Source organism: Pleurodeles waltl, chromosome 6 (genome assembly GCF_031143425.1).
Source record: "Pleurodeles waltl isolate 20211129_DDA chromosome 6, aPleWal1.hap1.20221129, whole genome shotgun sequence".
NCBI lineage: Eukaryota > Metazoa > Chordata > Amphibia > Caudata > Salamandridae > Pleurodeles > Pleurodeles waltl.
The window spans coordinates 76,947,024-76,959,774 of record NC_090445.1 but is presented as its reverse complement, the minus strand read 5'-3'; the positions used below and the strand labels follow the sequence as shown (position 1 = coordinate 76,959,774).

The window sequence follows — 12,751 nt, the reverse complement described above, 5'->3', positions numbered from 1 at the left end:
CAAAACCAATTCATAAACATAGATTATATTTTTATCTTTAAAATGACACAAAAACGAATAAAATCGGATAAGGGGAACCGGAGATATGAATTTTTAAAGAATTATTGTTTTTTTAGCGCCTAGAAACAAAAAGCACCAATCGGGTCATCTGGTTGCACCTCGACCGGGGCAAAGTCCAAGTTTAAGGCCGACCCCGATGGAGCCCTGCTCAGCTACAGCTCGCGGGAGGCCTTGATCAAAAGTTTACCTTCAGACCTAGTCTCTTTTCTGAAGATTTTCTTCAGCGGCACAAACCTGCCAGTCCAATCCGACCTCCTGGAGCCCTTCTCCGGATACGCGTCGCGGGAATCCTCGGTGGAGATTTTTACCTTTGGACTTAGTCGTTTTTTTCGAGGTGAAAATCCTTCGACCGGGGTAAACATGGATCTTGATCCAACGTCCCTGGAGCCCTCCTCGGATACGCTGGCTGGGAGGTCCCGGTCAACTTTTTACCTTCTTACTTAGTCTCTTTTTTTGAGATTTTCTTTACCAGGATGAACCTGCAAATCAGGCCGGGTTGCGGTTGAGGCAAGCCGGCTAGAGTTGCCGCGGCGGGTCGGTCCCTCTATGGAGCTTTTTTTTCAGAAGTTCTTCAAACTTCTCCAAACTTCTGGGGCTTCTCCCAGATGTTCTTTTAAGGTTCTTTTGGGGTCCACAGCTCACCCCAAGGGTCCAGAAGCTCTGAGATGATCCTTGGGGGTGCAGACTACAACTCCCAGAATGCACCTGGCGCAAGCTCCTTTTTGGCCACTGGGCAGTGGTCAGCTGGTTGATTTCTTCAGGAGTTGGTGCAGGAGACTCTGTTTAGCAATTTTTCACCTGTAGCAAACAGGGAGTCCCTCCTTGAACCAGTTGAAGCCAGGCAAAGTCCTTCTTGTGGTAAACCCCAAGTGTGCAGCTGGTGCAGTCCTTCTGAGTGCAGGTTCCAGGTGCAGGCCAGAGGTCCAGCAGGGCAGTCCTTTTTCTCCTTTGGTTCTTCCTTGTTGGAATCTGATTGGGATCTGAGGTGTGGGTGCAGGTCTGCCAGTTTTATCCTTGATCCTGGGTGAAAAACAGGGGGGTCCTGATTTTCCAATCGGGGGCAGGGTCCTTCCCCCTGTGATGACCACTTCCTGGGAGGTGTGGCAAAAATCAATCCCAGGAGGCAACATTCTTCAAAAATCCATCATGGCTGAATCTGATTTTTGGAGGTTACATCTGGCTGAGCCCACCCACTGGTGTGGCTAGAAATCATAAACACACCCCTCTCCTGCCCTCTCCTAATCTAATCAAGGGAGCACCTAGTTGTCTGGGGTTGCAGGATGTGGGGGTGTTGCTGGGTTGCTCCAAATGTCCTTCTCTGCCTTTGAAGACCAGTTTGGCAGCCCTCCCCCTTCCTGCCTCACCATCTGCTGAGGGGAAATTCCCACCCACAGGCACATCTCTTTGTGTGAAGCCATGCCACGTCACACCTCATCAAGGCAGCCTGGCCAGGCTGCCAGAGGCTGGCCAATCAGGGCACAGCAGCAAAAACAATGCAGGGCTGAAATTGGCAACTTTTCAGTAAAGTTTAAAACTCTTTACCTGAATAGGTTATATTAAATCCAACAACTGGAAATTGTAGGATTTATTATAACAATTAATTTGATACCAAACTCTTTGTATCCAATAGTTAAGGGGACTTTTAAAATTAAAATAAAGTCTCTCCATTCTTGCCTATGGAGGCCATTCACTACAATGAGGGAAAAACGAATGTGGCTGGTTTTACCTCACCAGGGCTTATAAAACTACTTTTATAAGGTCCCTGCTTATAGTTACATGGCACCCAGTCCTAGGGGCACATAGGGCACACCTTAGGGGTGACTTATATGTAAAAATAAGGTAGTTTAAGACTTTGGAACTACTTTTAATTCCAAAGTCGAATTTGCATATAACTTTAATTTAAAAGCAGCCAGCAAGGCAGGCCTGCCATTAGAATGACACTGGGCACCTCAGCAGTGCACCTATGGGTGCACTACCTATGCTGTGGTCCCTAAGCCTACATGCCCTACCATATACTAGGGACTTATAGGTAGGTTGACTTAGCCAATTATAATTAGCCTAATTTGCATATCCACTTTACACAGAGCACTGGCCCTGGGACTGGTAAGCAGTACCCAAGGCACAGCCAAGAGTCAGTAACCACCAGTACCTGTCCAAAATGTGTGGGAGTGACCAGGGCAAAAAGGAGGACTTTCCTACAGTCTCTGATTGTAAGTAGAGGTGTATTTCTCATATCACATATATTACTCGTCTTGATATGACCTGGGTGAAGTTTCTCTCTTTACGGTTGGTCAAGTGGCAGCCTTTTTATACTGTGTCTTATCTAAGATGGAATTAACAGCATCACCTTCGGAATGTTTGACATAATCATACACATCAGTAGATGTACTAATAAGGTAAACATACCTCAATACATACTGCATTGTTTTGGTTATGGTGGTTATTTCACCCTGCAAAAGGCATCTGTTCCAGACTGATGTCACACTGGGTATTGATGGGATATGACACGTTTAGCCGTCAAAATGGTGTGACAGATAACAGTTCCTGAGGAAGATAAAGACCACATGTTTTAGACCTAGGAAGTTAAAGACCACCATTTTCTAGAGAGGCCAATGACTAAATGGAGTCTCAGCCTGCACTAATGGAGTCTGCATTTATGTGCTCAAGAACCTAAAACTAAAATAGAGAAGCCTAAAAGCAAGTGATTAAAATAGATAAAATAATAGATTTCTGGTCGGAAACAGTCATAAAATTTATGACTGCTGGAATAATTTCAGAACTAAACAATCACTAAGTATTCAATAAATGTGTTTCTATTGATCTTGCTGATCAAACCTTCATGACATATTCATTACACATTTACAGAATCACAGAATATTTACAGAATAAAAGCACATGCCAGAAACATACTTCTGCAACCATGTCACGCTTTCCCAGTGCAGAGTAACACAAGGCAGTGGCTTTGGCTGCCTTGCGTTACTCTATATTTACCAAGCCACGCAGGGGCATGCAAATTGGCTTTGTGTGGCTTGGTAAATCAGACTTAAGGACTGAATTGCCTTAGCGTCGCTTTGCATAAAGCAGGGGCAACACAATTGTTTGATAAATCTGGCCCTTAGCGCCTCATCTATTACATAATCGCTTCCTATGCAGGCTGCTCCTCCGATCTGATCAATCCAATCCTTTAAAAAAGTTTAAGGTTTTTGGAATACTGTTCATTCTGCAATAAATCAATATCTACCCTTGGCCTCTTCGTTCATCTTAATATCCAATACTCTGATTACCTGAATCTTAAAATGAAAACAGTGACTCCAGGTTGATAACGCGTCCCGACCTAGGTACTTTACTTGCACGGGGACTCGTTTTAGGCCGATGAACCTTTTGACCCTGATTTGGGACACCTCAAGACAAGATATCTATTCCGCATTTCAATCACTAGATCAATAACCTCATCAATATTCACAATAACGAATCAACCAAATTAGTTAATTGCATTAATAAGAATTTAAACATAACATGACTTTTCAGTCGTGAATAACCACACTTGATTTAGTAAGATGTATTAGATTTATTCCCTATTAGTTACACTCTACTAGCAAGTTTATTAGTCTTAATACCAGAAAACACATTAACAGTGTGTCACAGTGTGGCAACTTGAATATGACTTAAGCAAAGCAAAGATCATGAACATTAGAACAAAGCACGACGTCAACATTAATTAACTTTAGCAGAGTAGCATTAATACGTTATTCAACAAAGCAAAGATCCAGTCATTTGTCTATTTGCACCCAATGTCCGTGAACTCCTCAACTATCCTCAAATTAGCATCAGCATCTTGGGCTTCATGCAAAACAATTTGGTAACACAAATTTGAAAAAACATCTAACTATGGTCTCTATCAAAGAGCAGTTGGTACCTAGAAAGAAAAGGCAAACAGACAATTACAATTTCATTATCATATAGTTACCCTTCGTAATGGGTCAGCATACAGAATCAGTCTTCGTCCTCAGGACAGCAGTCGATTCGCCATCAGCCCGGACAGAACAGCAAAGTCTCAGCAAAATAGGGTAAGTAGAAATACTTCCCTCATAAGGAAGAGAAGCAAGTATTGGGTAAGGCCAACAGGGGTGAGGATGGTTTAAAGTATCAGTAGCACGGACTAAATCAGAATATCAGAGCAACACTAAGAGTGTCCCTCTAATGTCTCAGTAAGAGACATGAAAATGGCTGAGTAAGAGTGGCAGGATAAAGGCACGCAAATGGCTGATTTCTCCTTGTAACACGTCGTTAAATTGAATTCGCCAAACAAGTCTCTAATTTCCAATTGGTCCGTATTTGGTGCACCATTATCTCTATCCAATAGTCCGTTGATCACCTTACTAGAATTTTCATTTAAAACAGTTCTCATGCAGTTCATTGGCTCCTGTGATTTACATCTTCAACTGGTAGAATGTCAGGTAGAAAAAGTAACACTCCTTGCTATAGTCAGTAGCTTCATTGACTTTACCGGTTTGGGCTACCTTGTACCTGTTGCAAATTACACTGTTGCATTCAGCAAGAATGTCTCCTTGAGCAAGTCGGGTCTCATGAGAAAGAATTTACTACGGTTACACACATCTCTAGCTTCTGGAAAAGTACAGCTTTATGTCCTTCAGCAAGACAGCACATCGCACGTTAGAAAAACACATTTAATATGAGGCTAGGCAGCCAGGCCCAGACCCTTGCTAACTAAGGCCTAATGATTAATTCAACAAAACTTTAACATATAACTCTTAATACTAAAACAGAATCATACATCAGTACATTAATAATTCATTATTAATCAATTCCATTAATCATCTTATACATTGGTGGCCACTCCCTGTGGGCACTTTTCAAAATACGTATGTTAATATTAGTCTGTCACGTTTTCTATGCAGCTTCATTACACATTATTTTGCAACCAGTTCATGTTCATTTTTTATTATAAAAGCTACACTCCAACAAGGTAACTGTACAGCTGTGCACTCACATCTCTCTCATAGCCTGTACTCCTTCAGTCATGGCAGGATGGCAGCTATATTGTTTCACCCATCCTGGATGTTTAAGTGTTAATCACTTTCTCTTCCTGTCTTTCCATCTCTTTTTTTTAAACAGAAATGTATTGCATTTAGTCATCTGCAATAACACAGTACAAATACCATTTGTTGAGGTATCTTACATGTAGGCTAGTTTCAGTACGAGTCAGACCAACAGTGGCTTTGCTTACAACATAACTTCCCCAATCATATCCCCACCCCTCACCCATCTCTACAACCCGTTTCTTACTTGACAAGCCAATTTCTTGCCACAGCGAGCTACCAGGTTTACTTGTCCATGCCCCGTCTTAACTCAAGTTACAGCTTTCATACCTCCTCATCCCCTATATTGAGCTAAATGGAACGGTTGGGGGAGTCAGTAGCTGGCTCCTTCAGGCTATCCAACAGGGCTTCCTAAGCCCTTGCCTTATCAATTGTGCATCTCCCTCTCCTCACTTCTTGAAGCAGTACTCTGCCCTCACATTCAGCCCATTGAACCACCGCAGTAGTTGAGGAGTAGAGGTTGCCTTCCAATCCATAGTGATTTCCCTCTTGGCTAACACCAGGGCCAAATTGACAAATCTAGTAGAAAATGTATGCTTATGTTGATGGGGAAAGCCACCCAGCAAACACACTAGAGGGTATTGATCTCTCAGTGACTTCATTCACATGATCAAGCACATCTCTCCAATAATCACCCAGCTCAGAACAGTCCCACACCATGTGGAACATCTCAGCCCCTCGCTCCCTACATCGGGGGCAATGTGCATTTCTTGCATCAAATATTTTATCTTTTTCACAGATTTTGACAATGGAAATCTTGGTATGAAAATTCAAGGAAAAATTTGAAATTACCGGAGGAATCAAATCAGGAATGATACAATCCCACAGCAGTTCCTCATTGTTTAGTGGACCTAACAGACCAACTCATTATGCTTCAGGTTTTGCCTGCCTCCGGAGTTACCAGGACCCCTGGTATTGACAATTCTGTAGGTGGGAAAAATCAGGCCCATTTCCCTGGCCACTCGTAATGAGGTACATACTGTCTTAAATATGCAGTGTAGCTAAATCCAAATAAATATGATACATATTGCATGCACAATAAATACATCTTAAACCGTACATAAGGGTTCATTTAGACCCTGACAGACAGTCAATGTGGCGACTGAGGAGGCAAACGTCCTCGCCTCCACCGCCCTCGAAGAGGACTTGCCCACAAGTACAGCAGATGTAATTGAGATGCTTAGTGCTGACCAGGACGCCAAGTCGATGTAGACCTCTCTGCATTCTTTTTTATCCTGCAAAATTAAACTCCCAGAGCGGAGTTCCATTCTGCTGTGCCAAGGATGCTTTCTTCCTGAGTATTAGAGATTTTGTTCCATTTTCCTACCCAAAACTGCCACTCTTCACATGGCAATTCCAGGCGAGAAAAATCTGTAGTGTTAGCTCCACCCTAAAGAGGTCAGGGTTCCTGTTACTATGACCTGGTTGCCTTCTGGTGGACAGGCGACCCGGTGAACGTTTTGCATCAGTGGAGTCGGCTGAGGCTCATTGATGGAAACCTGGCGGTTTTCTCACCTGCGAATGGGATGGACAACTTCATGTCTGACAGAAGCAGCAGACCAAGTGGGCCTTCACCAACCAGTGATCATTTAGGAACTACTAAAAGCAGGTCCACTTTTTTTCTCACTGATGGCCTCTCTGCACCTGCCATGCATGAATCCCTACAGGCGCCATCCCCAGGGCTGGACTGTCCACTCATTCTATCTGGAATTTCCCCGGTGGGCAGGAGCCACTGGAGGCCGTTTTTTTCAAGGCCACTGCTGGTGCCTGTGACACTTTCTCCAGCTCCCTAAGGGAAGAGAGAGAGAGACCCAGAGAGAGGCAGGGAGAGTGATAGGCTAAAGTGAGGAGAAAGCAGAATGGAATAGATGGCAAGAGAGAGAGAGAGAGAGAGGGATAAGAGGCAGTGGGGGCTGGCTTTAACTTTGTGACTGATTCCCCATCCAGCCCTGTGACCACTGTTATTTGAGTACAGCATTGACACAATTATATGTCTGCCAAAATAAGTAGTTAAGCAACCCTCACCAACTCCTTTCATTCCCCTCCTAATAATGATAGCAAAAATAGGAACAGTAATTATAATGCATATTTTCTTCTCCTTCTTCTTCTTCTTCTTCTTCTTCTTTTTCTTCTTCTTAATATTATTGTTGTTATTATTGTAGTAGTACAGTGACAGTCTGGTTCAGTGTCTCCTACTAGCCATTAGTCACTAGAATAAATAAGCCATAGTAAGTGAAAGATTAGAGTGGACATCTTTGTTCCTCTGCTAGTTCATAGCCTGCTAAAATGTTTGTGAAAGAAAACAGAACACCTTCAACTAGATGCTGTCGCGCCTTATACTGCGGCCAAAGGGCGCTGCTCAAGTATGCCCAGTTCGACTCACAGTAAGATGCTGTGTGTGCCAGGCAGCCAGAGACCGTCTTCAAATATGTCCAAGCTGTCTGGAGTAAACTGTGTCACGTCCGCGGCCTGATGGCCATATGGGGTGCAGCAGCAATAACTCGGCGCAGGACACAGCACACACCACATTCTCAGTATCATTGTCGGCAAAGGCTTTGAGTCACCACTTACCCACATATTTATCTCCTCAGGCCGCGCCTGGCCCTCCGAATGAAAAATGGCAATAATGAATATTAGAACATTGGAATGCTGGGGGCTCCATTGAAAACGATGGAGTGCTGCGGGCTTTTACTGGCCGGTAAAAGCCTGCAGCGCCAACATTCCAATGTTCGCTTTGTTCACAGCAACAGCTGTGAACAAAGCCTCACGGAGCCCGAGGGTATTTTAATCCCCTCGGGCTCCGTGAACATTTTTTTTTTTAATAGAACATTTTGCCCTGTGTGGCAGAATGTTCTAATAGCCTTAGAACCCGCCGTAGCGGGCTCTACCGGCTATTAAAGTCCCTCTCCCTTGTTAAATGCCCTCACCTTCGGCTCGGGCATTTAACGCGGGGAGCGGGCCTTTAATAGCCGGTAGAGCCCGCTACGGCGGGTTCTAAGGCTATAGTAGAGGCCAGGTGGCAATCTACAATCTGTATGTCTAGTTCCAGTATAGCCATCATCTACAAAGCACACATAACCATTTACCTGCACAGCTGTTATGGATAATTCTGCCTGCAAATGCCTCACTTTATAAATCTTTCTTAGGTGACAGAGTTGACTCAGGAGTGACGTCATAGAGCACTATATGTCACCGTCCGGCACTCTGACATCAGTTCCCTTCAACACAGATCTGATAGCTTTCTTCTACAAAGTCTTCTGTTTTGAAGAAATTTGCAGTGCTGTAGACCTGATTATGGCTGCCTGAGATCCCTTGTCAATCTGAGTTCACCCTGGCTTCTTCACCCTTTTTGGTTCAGAGTTCTGGCCAGTCTTGACCCTGGTTAGTTTGGCTCATCTTTAGAGGCTCTCTTCTGGGAAAGCTGTCTTCTCAGGTTCATCCCTTTACTCATACCTTGACATCGTCTTTAGTCTTGCCTTGTGTCCGGTTGGGCAGCAACCCGGTGCCACAGCCTGGCTGCGCTCCAGAACTGTGCTGAGCACTGCCAGACCCTCTCCTGTTTTTTCCGACACCTAGTGTTGACACTACTCAGGCAGGTTTTCTGGGTATACTTTGGCAGCTCCTTCCCATCGGGCCTTAAGGAGTTCCTTGGCTCATCACAGGCCCCTCCACTACCAGTCACCTTCAGATGGATGGTTTGCTACATTCCAAACCTGTCATTTTCTACTCTGCAACTCAAGGCTTGTCAAACGTCTTTAACATTGACAATGAAGATGGCACCTTGGCTGGCAGCAGAGCCCTCATCCACTTCTCTAGACATCATTGTCAAAGGTGAGTAACATTTTCTACGAGCTCTGAGGAAGCTCAAGGAACCAGGGCTTAGTATCTAGTGGTGCACCAGCAAGTCTGGCAGAGAGCAGTTAGTGTTTAGTCTGCCCCAGGAACTTCTGACATAGTGATGCATTGTTATAGCCAAGGATATCTAAAGAATGGACCAGGTACATCTCTCAGAACAAGATAAAAAGATCCCATGGGTCATGCTTTTTTTTTTTTAATATAGTGCACACTTCTATATGCTTCTTAAGAGAAGCAACAGGGTTACAATTTTGTAATGAGGTATTCAGTGTTGTCTGCCCCACCCACAAGGCCTTCTGGGGCAAAGGTCCAGAGTACCCCCAGAAAATGGCTACACACTACACCCCAGGCAAAAACCTCCACTCATCATCACCCACTTTATCAGTCAACGATCTTTCCAGAGGATGAAATATTGGGACTCAAGGCTTCAGATTGTGGAATGCCCTCTCTGCTTCATTGAGATCTGAACCCAACCATTTACAATTCAATAAGCTCTTGAAGGCTGAACTAATCAAGCTTGGGCCAGCTTTATCAAGTTTCATGCAACGCAGCAAGACAACTTGCTGTGCTTTGCTGTGCTGCACTGCGTGAAAGCGCAGGAATGCACCATATTTACCAATTTATGGTGCATTTCTGCTGCCTTTTGCTTACCCAGGATCCCTTGCACCATGTTGCAAGAGTGCCTGTGCTTCAGGCAGGATTGTTTTTGTGCAGGAAAGCACACCTTCCTGCACAAAACCAATTCTCTGAGGCTTTGATCCTCTTGCAAGTGTGCCTCGGAATGCAGCACACTTATAAAGAGGAAACAGCAAGGAGAATTAACGATATTTGTCCTCAATGCGCCTTCCCTTGATGTCATAGCATTTTGACGCATTCCCAGATTTACCAGTGTTGGTAAATCTTGAAATGAGGCAAAATCCATGAATAGATGCATGGGAACACCCACGCTCCACCTATGGACCGCCTTCCCAGGACAGATGAACCCAAGGCAGTGACTTGCGCTGCCTTGTGTTACTCCAGTCTTACTAAGCAATGAAGGGCCACCAAGGTCGCCTTGAGCTGCTTGGTAAATCTGACTAAGGGATTGTGTTGCCGTTGTGACACCCTACATGACCCTCAATTTCTGACAGAAATCATCACAGACCAAGGGTTGCAATTGAATAACATCAGACACAGGATCCAACAACAACAATCAGATCTTAGGTGAGGTTTTCCGGACCTGCATGTCGGCAGTCAGTATCTGGATGAGTAACAACTGTTTGAAACTGAATTCCTCTAAGATGGAGGTCCTTCTGTTAGGGAACAATGTTTCATTCTGGTCCCACTCCTGGTGGCCACATGATCTTGGAGTTTTGCCCACACCAGCTAAGAAGATAAAGAATGTGGGTGTCCTCGTGGATGAGAAACTATTTTATAAAAGTCAAGTGAATACAATTATCTGTCTCCCTTCTACACACTAAAATTCATAAAGATTGTCCACTTTATTCCTTCTGACTTTTGGAAGACAGTTGTCTTGGCGCTAGTTTTTGCTAGATTAGAGTACTGTAATGGCCTTTATCAGAACTTGCAGAGAACTTCTCTAATCAAACTGCAAACTTTGCAAAACTCTGCAGCCTGGCTGTTGTGTGGCATCACCAAAGCCCAATATGTGGCCCTATCCCTTAATAAACTGCATTGGCTTACGGTTAAGCAATACATACCTTCAAGGCGGTATGCACTGCTTTCAAGGCGTTTCACAGAATAGGCCTGGGCTGCCTTCAAGATAGGCTCAAATGATATCGGCATATAAGAACTCTCCATTCCTGCTCTACTAACAATGTGTTTATTCCGACCTTCAAGTGCTCTGCATTGGGGTTGGGCAGGAGGGGTCGCAGAAGCTTTGTTTGGTGTACGGCTCTCCAGTGGAACAGCCTTCCAGTTATACTATAATCAGCCTCCACCAACTAGAATTTAGAAAGATGCTTAAAACTTGGCTGTTCAGCCACTAGTCAAATTCCCTCAGTCCATCCATCAATTGGACTTCAATAATACGTTGCATGGCTTATTTGTACAGTATCAATTAAGACATATTTGAAAAGTAACACTTAGCTCTCTACAAAACAAATAATAAATGAATACATATGTGTCCTAGGAATGTCAGTTGATGGTATTTTGACCTTCTTTGTGTAAGGGGTATGCTTTCCGATGACTAATGTCATAGATGTCATTTGTAATGATCAGTACGATACATATCTTAAACATTTCGGAAGGAGAGGAGACCACCTTTGCGGAAAAGATGAGAACAGGGAATTTAGGTAAAGGTATTGTTTTTGCTCTAAAGCTTATGAGAGTAGCGGCATGGACATTGTCCATTGGGAATCTATTCTAGAGGGCTGATAGTGATGTGTCTTACCGGGAAGGGATGTGGGAGCTCCGTCTTCCAAATACTTGCATATAATGCATAGGATCTCAAACGGCATCCTGTCCTGTATGGGGTTTACAGTAAATATGTGAAACGTCAAGGCACAAAGAAGTTGTGCCAGAAATGTATCAAACCTATAATTTATTCAGATAAATTGTTATATATTAAAAATGGTACCGAGATGGGTGTATAAAAAATAGTTTGTATGCTAAATAATGAATTGGAAGTGATTTATGAATGGATTGAGGATATTGTTAATAGCTATGTCAAGGGGTGATTTTTGTGGAATGGGGTTGGGTAAGGAGTATGGCTAATGTTCCAGGTTAGGGTTAGAGCCAAGGTAAGAATAGGGGCTATGATGCAGCGGTGAAGGTTAGAATAAAGGATTGGACTAGGTTAATATTTATGCAATAAGGAATGAGGTTAGGGTTATGGTTATTAATGGGCCGAGGGTCCGGTATCAGAACAAAATTAGGCCAGAATATGTTTATGGATTAGTTAGAATTAGGATTATGGCGTAACTAACGGATGGTCAACAGTAAAAAATTAGGGCTAGTGGTCGAAAGAGTTGGGGCGTATTAAGGGGCACGGCATGCCCATGCTTTTTAATTTTAGAACAGCATTTCCCCTACTATTTATGAAAAGGCAATCGTCCCAGGATGCTTGACTCCGACAGTTGAAAGTATAAGGCAGGGAGTCGCATGTGCTATGAAACCGAGGGACGGGCAGACAGCTAAACAAGGCTTCTTGCAAGGGTGCCTGCTGCCTGTAAGAAATGTAAATGTGAGCAACTAGTTAATCTGCAAATGTAAAGGGGTGCTTGAAAGCCAGTATTGGCTTTAATTGTTGGAATCGCTCGAAGCTTTCTGATGACACATATTTTCTCTTTTTGGAGAAGTAGTGCAAGGGAGGTACTATCTAAGCTGTAAAGTGTGTGCTTTTAAAAGACAGTTAGAAAAACAATTTGCACTTCGTACAGTCTGGGTATTACTATAATCTATATTTTGGAAGCACTTTGGCCCTCATTCCGATTCCGGAACCGCCACTTGGCCGCTCCGCGGCATTCTGGCTTTCCCGCTGGGCCGGCGGGCACCCGCCAAAGGAGCGCCCGCCGGCCCAGCGGGAAAGGCCCTGCAACGAGGAAGCCGGCTCCGAATGGAGCCGGCGGAGTTGCAGGGGTGCGACGGGTGCAGTTGCACCCGTCGCGATTTTCACTGTCTGCAAAGCAGACAGTGAAAATCATGGTGGGGCCCTGGTAGGAGGCCCCTGCACTGCCCATGCCAGTGGCAGGGGCAGTGCAGGGGCCCCCAGGGGC

General features: G+C 44.2%; 1 protein-coding gene across 1 annotated transcript in view; it reads left to right on the top strand.

Moving 5' to 3' along the window:
- LOC138299237 (E3 ubiquitin-protein ligase TRIM39-like) overlaps positions 1-12,751 on the top strand; it is a 143,927-nt gene that overhangs the window by 108,900 nt on the left and 22,276 nt on the right. The gene's annotated exons all lie outside the window — the stretch shown is intronic.